This window comes from Perca flavescens, chromosome 16 (genome assembly GCF_004354835.1).
Source record: "Perca flavescens isolate YP-PL-M2 chromosome 16, PFLA_1.0, whole genome shotgun sequence".
Classification (NCBI taxonomy): Eukaryota; Metazoa; Chordata; class Actinopteri; order Perciformes; family Percidae; genus Perca; species Perca flavescens.
Genome location: NC_041346.1, coordinates 19,191,535 through 19,204,187, shown reverse-complemented (window position 1 = coordinate 19,204,187; position 12,653 = coordinate 19,191,535). Strand labels below are relative to the sequence as shown.

General features: G+C 38.9%; 1 protein-coding gene across 3 annotated transcripts in view; it reads right to left on the bottom strand.

The window, feature by feature from the left end:
• Positions 1-12,653, bottom strand: part of rgs3a (regulator of G protein signaling 3a) — a 154,788-nt gene that overhangs the window by 112,251 nt on the left and 29,884 nt on the right. The window lies entirely within an intron of this gene.

Sequence of the window (12,653 nt, the reverse complement as noted above, 5' to 3'; positions counted from 1 at the left end):
TCACACACAGCAACCCCACTGTCCCAACTCCAACCACTACCTCCTTCTGTTTGATATTTCTCTCCTTCCTCTTACCCCTCTCTTTTCTATACTCGTCCATCACACATACCTCTATCACCATGGGAGAGAAATTATCCTACCCCAGACTGTGAAATGTTATTTTCCAAACTCTGCCAACCAAGTCAAAACAGCCCCAACATGAGGCAAAGAGTATAAGTGGATAAGTACCCTTCTGTTAACCTCACAAAAAGTTGGAATAATCACATTGTATACGCACACATAGCTTGAAATGTCTACTAAGTAGCTTTAAAGTAAGATATTTTTAACACTGCATTACAGAGTCACGTATATTGTTTTTAAATATGCTTGGTGCAACACTTCACAGTGAAACTCTATCACACTTATTCTGAGTAAAATATCAAAGCAAGACAACATCTATTATGCCATTACTGCTGCATGAAATGGGAGCTGCAAGATGTCTGGCAAAATCATTATATTCTTTTGAATAAGAAGTTATAATAAATTAAGGACCACACCAAGCGTGACACTAAAACATGCATTTGTAAGAGACTGTCCTCCCAAGAAGAATGACAGCATTAGTCATTTCGCTAATGCCCCATAACAACATATGTTTATGTTCAAGTGACAAAGTCCTCTAGCAGCCGTAGTAATTATGACTCGTCCATTGGGAAACAAGGAGGAAGTTGGGTGACGTTATTATAGAGCCAAAAGGTCTGCATAGAGAGGTCAGGATGGTTGGGTGACTCAACAAAATGTAAGACTTTGCCACGGGAGACTAGTGTTCGTTTCCTCCGTTTCTCTTAACGATGACGACAAAGGACCACTAATGTTAACAAAGTAGTAATTGTAACCCTAACCAAGGTGTTTTTGTTTTAACCCCAACCAAGTCATGTTTGTGCCTGAATCTAACCAAACCTGAACCAGCAAAAGCAATCTCAGTTCATAAAATGGATTTATTTTTCAATAAGTTATTTGTAACAGTTTTGGAAGTCACTGACTAATGATGCCGTGCTATCGATATGGGAATCAGATCAGAAAGCGTTTAAATGTGTCGATCAGGAGTGCTGTTTCAAAGAATGTACTTTGTTGTTTAATTTGGAGGACTTTTTTATTTTTTAAATCATAATGATTGATCTTTCAAGAGGTCAATCAATTCTAGAGCCTTACCCCCTAGCAGATTAACAAAAACCTAAAAACACCAGACATTATTTTAAACATTTTAAAAATACTTTTTTTATGGGTGCCCGGATAGCTCAGTTGGTGGAGCGGGCGTCCGTGTATGGAGGTTTGCTCCTCAACGCAGCAGGCCCGGGTTCGGCTCCGACCTGCAGCCTTTTGCTGCATGTCATTCCCCTCTCTCTCATTTCTTCAGCTGTCCTGTCAATAAAAGGCCTAAAAATGCCCAAAAAATAATCATTAAAAAAAGAAATTTACATCTGATATGGTTTTTCATAAAAAGTTAAATTGCCTTAAAGCTATAGTGCGTAGTTTCTGCCACCCCCATGAGGAATTCTAAGTAATGATAACAAAACTGTCAGTGCGTCCACATGATACCAGCCTTTCGTGACAGTGCAAGTTGTATATTGGACCATTGTGGGCTTCTAAACTAGTTGCAATGTCACAAAATCATGTTTGTATTCTTCTTCTTTTTTTTATCTCTTGTCCGTCTGTTGTCTGTGACAAGTCTGTCAGGTTGGTTTTAGGTTTGGTCTGTCTCTGTCTTTCTCTTGTTGGGATTGTTTTTCTGATTATTTGTAAAATAGAGAATATGATTGTTTTATGTGATAACTGGAAATATACAAATAAAGTGTTTAAAAAAAAAAATCATGTTTGTAGATACACTCCTCACCTCAGATTTAAGGTGAGCAACTGAGCACAGAGAAACTTTCCGCTTTCTGAAGATGAATATGAAAACAGCCATCTAATGTCAAACTATAAACAGCGTCATTCTGCACAGTGAAGCTCGAACATCTTACAATAAGCATATGAACACATTTTTGAGAGTAAGGGAGGCTTTAACATGTATCTGTAGTCCTCATGCAAAACAAATCAAGCATCCCTCAACATTTTGGACACAGTTTATATTTACTCTGAAACCTTTTACAGTAGTTTAACCCCAGAGTAAAGGTCCCAATCCCAGAGTTGCAGTTGCCATGGTAAGCATAAGGCTTCTGTCACTTGAATCTGAAACCTCCAGGGGTCCAGCAAAGAGACGGGCTAACCTGGCTGGCGTCAAGCCCAGCAGAGGAGCCTTTTGTGTGGGTAAGAAATCAGTAACTCTGGACATAAGAGGAGCAAGACACAGAGCAGATGGCAACGAGAAACATCCAACATGACTGACATAAAAATGGGGGAAAGAAAGAGGCACAATAAGAGATGGAAATAGTGGACAGTGGGAAAAGTATACACAAGTGAAATTCAGCAAATAAAAAAAAAAAAAGTAGTTCAAAGAAGGGAATAAGAAACTGAGAAGATTAAAGAAAGACAGACAATGAAACTAGACGGGAAAAAACAAGAAGTGGCGTGCAAAGGCAAGAGTAAAGAACAAAAATCCGAAGGCGTTGGCAGTCTTCTGCAGTTGAGTCAGTCAGTCTCAGATCTGCCAGAACATAAAAAGCCCTTGACTCTGCCGAGTTCCTCATTGCAGCACTCGCTCATTTGACACGCAGTCCCTCTTTTCACCTCCTGTCACCCACAAACACACACTTGATGGAGAGGGTGGAAAAGCCAAGATGGGAGGAGATTCCCTCCACTTCAATGTTTGGGTTTCTTAAGATGACCTTAAATCTCAAGAAATTATTGTTTTAATTGGTGACACCAAGAACCAACACATAATATAAGGAAATGAACTGATGTGAACTGACGAGGTAAGCATTACACACCGACAGTTTAAATTTAGCAAAGCACGCTACTAAAAAACTCACTGAAGTAGTTAAATTATGGCAAAAAGTACATAAATATAAATAATTACTTCACCTTTTATTAATTATTAAGTAGTAAATCAAGTTCAAGTTTATTTTGTCATTGCTACCATGAAAGACACTTTTCTTTTTTATTTGATAACATTGTAGATAATATGGATGTATCAAAACGTAATAAAAGATCTAAATTCAAATAAAGATACATAAATCTCATTTAATCACACTAGATTTAATATTCCGATGTGAATAAATATGTGTGGTAAACTAAACTAAAATGAAATTTTAAATGTGGTGTGAGTTGAAAGCACTCCCACTTCTACTCTCGTTGTTGTTGTTGTTGTATCTTCTTTTTTACCACTGTTTAGAGAGTAATACAGTCAATAGGAAAGCTTTTTGGCAATGGATGGGCAAAGTCTTCGATTTATTAAACAGCTAGAGTGGAATGTTTTAAAACATGACTCAGTGTACGAGCCAACCTCTTTCTGCAAAAGTCTATTTCTACACACAAACCAACAAGAAGAAAATCATACAGTATGAAAGCATAACAACTACATACATACAGTACAAACCACCAGAGAATAATGCAGCATGACTGACGCTTGGTGCAGCATAGTTTCCAGTAAACAGAGCTACAAGATTTTTTGACTATATTGGTTCAACAAACAATAAATAATGAATAATATGGGTACTCATAAGGAAAACATTAATTTAGTAATAATGCCGGATTAACAGTGCAAACATGTAAGCCTGTACATTATTCAAAATAACATTTGATCACATATCTAATCTAATTTCACAACTGTGACTGGCTTAACTCCCAACATCACCTTCAAGATACAAGTCAATGACGACTTAAAGGTGCGTTTATATTTAATGTTGACCATTGTGTATCCTTGAGGCCTTATAAACATACTAAGTGCATTTCCTTCTTAATAACACATCTGAAAAGCGGATTTTCAAAATGTCTTAAATTGTGCATTGTTTACATCCATGTTTTCAGCAGTCTTCCACTTAAATGATTTTGTTGGCGCATTTCTGTCTTTCTTGGCGACTTACTAGCCCCAACTGTCAATCAGTGGAATAGTATGAAAACATTAGCAGGGTAAAAACATAATGCAGACCGTATTACGTTGTTCACTAACGTAATGATAAAATGTTATTGACTGTATCTGGTAGGTTGCTGAACGTATTATTAAAATGTTTATTAATAACGTATTCCATTTGATGTCTGCCAAAATGTACAATCTTGCAATATAATATCCACTCATAGACTTTAGTGACTAATGCATTATCAAACTTTTTTATTTGTATGTTTAGGCACTGGCAGCACTTGGTTAAGGTTAAAGGAACACGTGACCGGGGCGGCCTCTAGCTCACCCAGTAAGAGCGTTCGCCCCATGTTGGCTGAGTCCTGCAGCGGCGCAGGGTTTGAATCCAACCTGCTGCCCTTTGCTGCGTGTCATTCCCCATCTCTCTCCCCCTTTCATATCTATCCACTGTCTAATAAAGGGAAAAAGCCCCAAAAAATAATCTTAAAAAAAAAAAAGGAACACGCGACTTATTGGGACTTGGTCATATTCACTGTATCCCCCAGAGTTAGATAAGTCCATACATACCCTTCTCATCTCCGTGCGTGTCGTAATTGTGTCTGCTCCCAATAAGTGACAAAATAACGGCAACATTTTCCTATTTACATGTTGTGATTTGTATAGTCACAGCGTGTACAAATAACAAGGTCACACGAGACACAGCCATCTTCTAACCGTATACATACTGGGAACTATAGTCCCAGAAGGCGAAGCACTGCTACAATTAGGTTAAATGCTTGACTTCAGATCAGGTGGATATAAGCCTGCAGTCTATGTTACCCTCAGAGCATCAGATGCATGGCATGTCAGACATATATATACAACACATTTTGTCTCACATGATCTCACACACTCTATCACACACCCCTGTAGGCCTTCAGAATAATACACTAAATCCACCAGGCCAACTACTCATTAGTTGCAATTAAACTATCAATGAGCTAGTTCGATTAATGTGTTGACATGTGTATTAAATCCTTTGTTGCCACCTTGCCATCTCCAGGACACAAGTCATGTCCTAACCAACTGGACTGACTGACTTAGAATATTTTAAACTCCTGACTTTTCATCTTGCACCTTCATCAAGTCAAAATGTTGCACAGTACTTTGGTTTATGACTAAGTACCTGCAAAATATCTGACATTCCCATCAGCCTCAGCTATACTGTACAGCTGTGTGTTTAGTGCTAATTAGTAAATGTTAGCAAGCTAACATGCTAATCTAAGATAGTGAATAATGTAAACATAAACACCAACATTATCAGCATTATCATTGCCAGTGGGAAAATAACAGCCACAAACTAAAATACCATAGAAGAATGAACACAGCTCTGACACAGTCTCAACAAAAACTGAACATAATAAGCATTGATTAAGTGCACCATTTTATGTCATGAAAAGGAGAGCACAGATCTAGGACATACATGAATATTGTAATACAAAACTCTAGCTGTAAAAGAATGCACAGGTAATGTACCATACATTTTTACTGCATAGTTTGATCCCTGGGAGGAATGCATTTTGTTAATGCATGAGATTTCTGCACACCATCAGCCCAAATCAGAATACATTTCAAATAATGACACAAGAGTAACATTCCAATTTAAAATACAGCGCAAGTATGACAGATGCTCTGCCTAACATCAGCGACCACTAAACAACGGACTCATTTATTGAATGCTGCCACATGGAACAAGACAATGCGATGACTTTTGCCCAATCAGGATAGCTGGACAGTAGTGATAGACACATTTAATTTCCTGTTTGTCTTGAGTGAGGCAGAACAGCCAGAAAGGATTATGTCTGCTGACACAAAGTGTTGCATGGGTTGTCCATGATGGAGATTGTAAAATGGATTTGAAGAGCATATAAATACTCAAAGACTGGAATAGAATTTCATATCCAGCCTGAATAGTACCTTTAAATGCATCAAATCATCAACTTCAACATTTGATTATAATAACAGAAATAGTTGAAATGCTCTGCATTTTCTCTGGTGCATCTTTGGCTATGTTATTTCAAACTAACGATTGAGAAATTACCGACAAGATCATCAATATTACTAGCACGCACATGCATTCTGCCTTAATGCCTTTGCGTTTTACACACTGACATAATATTTATTTGACAACTTGACTATGGTAAAATGCCCTCAAATTTGACAAAATAAAATACAACATATTTCACAGAACTGATGTTCTTGGCATGAGAATGATGTGTCATCCTACACAGAACTGTCAACATGTGCTGTGACACATGAGAATAGTTGCAGAAAAGAGACGCTTGAATTGGGCAGGATGGGAACATGCTTGTTTTCCACATGAGTGCGCCCCTTATTGTCAGTCACACACCCTCCCAGTCGTGCCCACTTAGTTCTGCCTACCTTCTGCAGGCTCAAAATGTCTGCTCATCAGGAAATTGGTTTTAATTAACTTTGTGTCCATGACGAATTTGAGCCGTCTAGGTTCATTGCCTCTGACCCTAACACATTGGAAGTGTCCACCCTCGGGAGATTAAAGACAATGCTATTTGGAGGTTTGCAGTCTGCAGAAATTCATGCATGTGATGCAAGTAGTTTGGATTGCACAGGTGGCTGCATTCTCTTTGGATTATCTTCTCTGTTGTCTGAGACTGGCTAGTGCTTGTCCCCCTCCCATTCACCCCTCACCCCTCTAGCGGTAAACATGTCTCTGCAGTCTGCCACCACCTTCTTGTTCATTTCCTGAAACATGTCCTGCATATATTGAGAATCACAGCAACACATTGATACATCTTTCTGTCAACTTAAAAGGGGCTACTTTGATTTCAACTATGGTAGTCAGCTGGGCATTATGCTTAGGTCAAAACAGCCACAACCACTGAAAACACAGCTATGTGTGCTCAGGGTCTTTAAGATTTCACAGCACTGTAGAATTAGATGCTATTACATATTTTCTCTTTAAACGTACAATATGTAACTTTCTGCCGCTAGGGGTCTCTCAACCAAAACAATGGACGGTAAAACTGGACTTTTGATGACGTTGGGAAGTTGCATGGAATTATGGGAGTTTTTAGTGTTAAGCACCTTCGCTGCTGGTTAGAATGCATCAGTTCACGGACGAGTTTACCCATTCAAGTTTATTCACGTTACGTTTAGTAACGTTTATTCATGTTATTGTAATACAATAGCTGCAGTTTCCCCAACATAATTACGTTTTTCTTGATTAGATTTTTATTTGTAGCTGACCATTTAGCTAGTGAGCCAGCAAGCTAACAGTAGCCAGCAGCTAAAACACAAAATATTTCACATATCAATGTCACCTTTTGGATGGTTTCAAAACCGGGGATGACGGGGTTTGTTGTAACGCTAGCAAGCTACTAAACGAGGCTGAGAGATGGGTGTGGGTGGGGATTCTCGGGGAAATCTCCGCGATAGCGAGCCAGGACGGTCGATGCCTGTTGTGCAGCAGCAGAACATCTCCCAGCTGCCCGGAATGATCTCCCCTTCACTTTTCAGTAATCTTAACTTTTCGTTTTGGCGCTTAACCCACCTTTTGTCGGGTTAATTTAGCTAACGGCGTAAAGACAGCTAAGCGCGAAGGGGGGAGAAATTCGGCAGGGAGGAGATTTTCGGCACATACAGTACACCGGTAGCACTACGGAGATGTAGCTACCGCTATGGATGGCCGCTGTTGTGACTCGGTGCTGGGTCTGATATGGTCTGTTTCCCGACGTTTAATTAAACTGCCGTTAGCGTCGTAAGCACCAGGCACTGGAGATAAGTTCTGGCCGGTGGGGGTTGCTGTAATGAAAGTAGCTGGCTGATAGCTGACTGGGGGCTAACGCTAACTAGCTAGCTATATGTCCCGGGGCTGTTGTCAGCTGTCATCCCGAGTGAGTCTCTCTGCGTCGGGGGAGTGAGGCAGACAGACCGGGGTGTGCTAGCTGGCTAAATTAGCATTAGATTAATCGTCTATCTATACAGCTAACGTTAACGTTACTAGTGAAGTTATTCGTGGGTTAGCTCAGTCCTGTTAGCTGTGGTTGAAACAGTCATACTAAAAATAACTATTAGCGTGTTGAACGATGTTCTAACCTCATAATGTTACCAAAGCATTTCTAATAGTTACCCACAAAGCTTTAGCATCAACGTTAGCACATTGTAGTAACGTTAAGCTGGTATCGATATTGAACTTACAAAATAGATAAGGTCTTTGTTGTATTACTGTAATAAAAAGTGGGATGTAATTAATCACAAAATGATGCTGTATGGCAAAAAAAAGCAGTATTACGGTTACAAGTATTTTTTTTCTGTGACATTGTATGATTTACAATTACTCCTGAACGTATCATCTTGGTGCCAGTGTTCTGACGGAAGTTAGAGCAACTGGAGGGTGAAAGGTTATATGACGCCACTGACGGGCGACTAAAGGAAACGTGCCATATCTGAAAATAAAATAATAGATTTCTCTGGGTTCGACATTTGGTGGAAACATTTGGGATAGTGTAAGAACACAACTCATAAAAATATATAACATAGGAATGGTCGTTTTTAGACATTTTAAAGCAGAAATGTTACATATTTTACCTTTAAATATGCTTCTCATGTGAGACTGATATTACTGTCTGACCTTTTACTGAATGAGTTTCAGGTTCAGGCTTCTTGTGCTGATTCTGATCTCAGTTATCTGGTTCATTTACTAATTTAGAGACATCTTGAGCAAAACATAACATATAACTTATTAGCTATGTTATGTCAAGTATGGTTGGAAAGATTACACTCATCATACAGTAAGCCCAGGAAGCACAGGTGTTAACATTAACGATGGCTCAGTTCCATTTAAGTGTCTGAGTAAGTCATGACATTGTGACAGTAAACCAACATGCACAATACCAGAACCCTGAAACTAAAGCAGCTAAACGGAATTCAGCCATCATTAACTTTATTAATGACACTTGGGCTGCGGTTGAATAGTCAAAGAAAGTATGTCCTATGTCTTTTCCCAACCACTTTTCAACGACTTTGATGGAAAATGTCACGAGGTCAAGGAAAGATATGAAGGAGAAATTATTAGGACTTAGGGCTAAGACTGCGCCTACACTAGGCTAGGGCTGTGACGGTTTGGATGTTTTCTTACCGCGGTGAAGAAGCAACGTATCACTGAGGTATGGCGGTTAACCAAAACCCCCTGTTACAAGAGTACCGTAAGTAAGTTTGTTCTAGCTGAGTATATTGTTCAAGTCAGAGAAATATATATGTTACAATTTAATGCTAACACAATAAGTAGTCAGACAGGCTTTAGTATTGTTTTAATTAATTGAAATCCATGATCGTGATTGTCATCCATCAAAATGTACCGTCTTTTTAAATGTGTTTATATTTTTGTGAAAGGAAAAGAAGATGTGAGATTTACATTGTTGACAATGTCAAAGGAGCAACACAGTAGCACAGAGCCGAGAGTGTAGGCTGTTGGGTTAAATGCTTGACTTCAGATCGGGTGGATATAAGCCTGCGGTCAATATTACCCTCAGAGCATCAGATGCATGGCATGTCAGACATATACTTAACACATTTTGTTTCACATGATCACACACTCACACAACTTCACAGCCAGTATTTACCAGAGCAACCTAACATTATAAAAACACCCCCCACCCTTCCATGTCCAACCCCTTGCATATAACTTAATCACAAAGTGTACATTTTAATCTGCTGATTTAAAGGCTTGCCATCTGGAATAGCCTAGTAGTGTTAATGTGTGGGTTTGTATAGTACATCTGGACTTTATTCATCTATTATGAAAAGTGATACAAGTATGTGCGTATGATGCAGATGACACACTTTTTAAGCATGAGCCCAGTGGGTATACTGCTATTTTTGCTTTCACGCATATACAGACCATCTGACCCACATCGTAAGCTTGTTGGAGGGAAATGCATTAGCCATGGTCAAAAACACACACACGTACATGTCACTGTGGGTCAGTTGTCTCCACCGACACACTACGCAAGCCAATAAAGTACAGCTAAGTGAGTTTCTCAAACACTGATATTTTTCTTCAATCAGTACATGCAGACATAGAAAGATATAGAGTACATTATGCTTGTGCAAAAACATGCACAGCTGGGCAATAACATACTTATCTCAAAAACATTGACTAATGACCACCTAGACTAATACAAAATTGTAAGTGCTTTTTAATCTCCAACGATATGTAATTAATTATGTACCAAACTAAGCACTGATTATCCAAAGAGATTTATTCTGCTGCTTCAAACATTTGAGGAAATTTGAAAAAATATATACATATATTTAAAAACTACTTTTATTTTTTATTTTCCTATCTATTACTGTTTTAATAGTCTACACATGGACCACGTCAGTGTACCTATACATTTCTATTCTACACAGCTACTGAAAAAAGTTTAAGTACACTCCAAATTAGATCAATCATCCATGTATCCTGTATTGTTAGTATTCCCACTGGTAAAAGAGCTTTAACCAATACATGATATAAAATTATGTTCTGAGAATCAACACTAATTGCCCTGTCACTCGTTATCTCAGAAATGCTGTTTGGCTGTCATTCATGCACAGCCTCTCAACTCATGTTAAACAAAGTTAACATGGCAGCCTTTTTATTGTAGACTTACATTGTAATTAGCTGTCAGCGCTCAGCGGATAGGTTTTGTTATGGAAGCAGAGTCTGAAGCATGCAATAGGAAAGTCTGTCTGGCATGGCTTGAAACAATCTGATATTTAGAGAGTTTACTTCTCTCTTATTCTTTACCCATCTACTTGCTTAACTTAACACATTAATGTTTCTCATGATAAATTGACAAACACTGTATATAATGTAATCTGTCTGAACATATTTAGGACAAATAAAAACTTTAAATTGCATATACAAGGTGTTATTGGTGATCATTTTGGGGTTAATTTCATTACATTTAGCCATTTCACACTTTTACTGTGTTGCCAGGTGAAAGAGTGCAGACTGCACCTCCTTCACCTAGGGCTCTGAGATTCTGCCTAATCATTGCTTACCACATTCCCCTAAGCGCCGCACAAAAACAGAATACACAAACAAACCGACCAACAAACACACAACTAACTACAGCTCCTACTGGGCAACTCGTCCTGAGCACCCAGTGAGGGCACAGGTTCAACATGAAAACTATACTTAAAACTATACTTTGGGTTTCCCCAAAATAAGATATTCAACCCTTCATAGTCACCAAATGTCTTGCTTACTGAGAGCAAAAAAAATACACATTTTTTTTTACAAAATTATAACTATTCAAAGACTTAAAATCAAGTTTCAACTCACTTAAAACGTACAGTGAATGATGCTACATCTCACCATTGCTTGAGAGTAGTTAGAGAGACACATGATGACAAGCAACAAAAATTATAAATTAGCTCTGAATCCAAAGCATTACAAGAACATGGTGAGCCTGCCAAGCTCCCAGTATGCTCCTACTCACTCCTGTAATTGCAGAATTTCCCTTAATGATATATTATATTGCAAATCGCGGACTTATATATGCTAGTAGCTAGTGCTACATCAAATTGTTTGTTTAGTAAAAGCCTTTTTGCATTCTGCCACAGTTTTAGGTTACATAAGAGATGGACTGAGGACTAACAAACAAATGACAATGAAGCCGGAGTGACTAGAGAAAATGTCATAGAGGGGAGTGAATAAAAATAAAAATACAGGTAAGAGGGAGATGCGTGAAATGGAAAAGACAGGGTAAATGCTCAAGGATTTTCACAAACATATGGATAATCAGTGTGAAAGAAATACAAAATATAAAAGGACTGACACATATATAGTGAGACAGAGGAAGACAGAGAGAGAGAGAGGATGGACACACAGAGCGGTATTGTAATGAATGGGATTTTGGTCATTTCCATATTAGTGCATGTCATGGTGCAGCAGTGCCTCTATGGCCTACATTCTGCCAGCTGGCAACACATGAGTGCATGCATGAGTATGCATCCCCCACTCACACACACACACACACACGCACACACACACGCACACACACACGCGCGCACACACACACACGCGCACACACACGGATCTGATGAGACAGTAGTGGGGCAGAATTTCCACTGGGAAAGGTGAAAACATTTTACATCCATTTAAACACTCAAGCATGCTGGTTTTTTTTTCTCCTTTTTTTGCCACAACATCCAATGAAATTAAAGAACTCTAAAACTTACTTTATTGTGCTTTTCCCAGTAACTGTGACTACAATTACTACACTTGTGTTATACACCTTTAAGCCCGTTAGCCCATCGCTAAAAGAACTACCTGCCTATGTAACCCTTGAGTATAAGTCAGGATTCCCTTGTGTGAGCCTTGTAAGGGTTTCCTCCTGGCTGAGTCTTGAGTCCAATCTGATACCCCCGTCCTATTTCAATCCACAGAAGCATAAAACTAATTTTAAAGTTGCATGAGGCAGATTAGCCTAGTTCAGCCAAGCGGTGTAAATTGGGATGGGTTAGCTAACGTCTCATGATATCATCATCATTCTCATAACCTAGAATGGAACTATGTGAATAAGCAAAGTCGATGGCACTTGGAATGGGGAGGTCTGGGGTTGTGAACGGTATGTGGGAGTATGTGCATGTCACT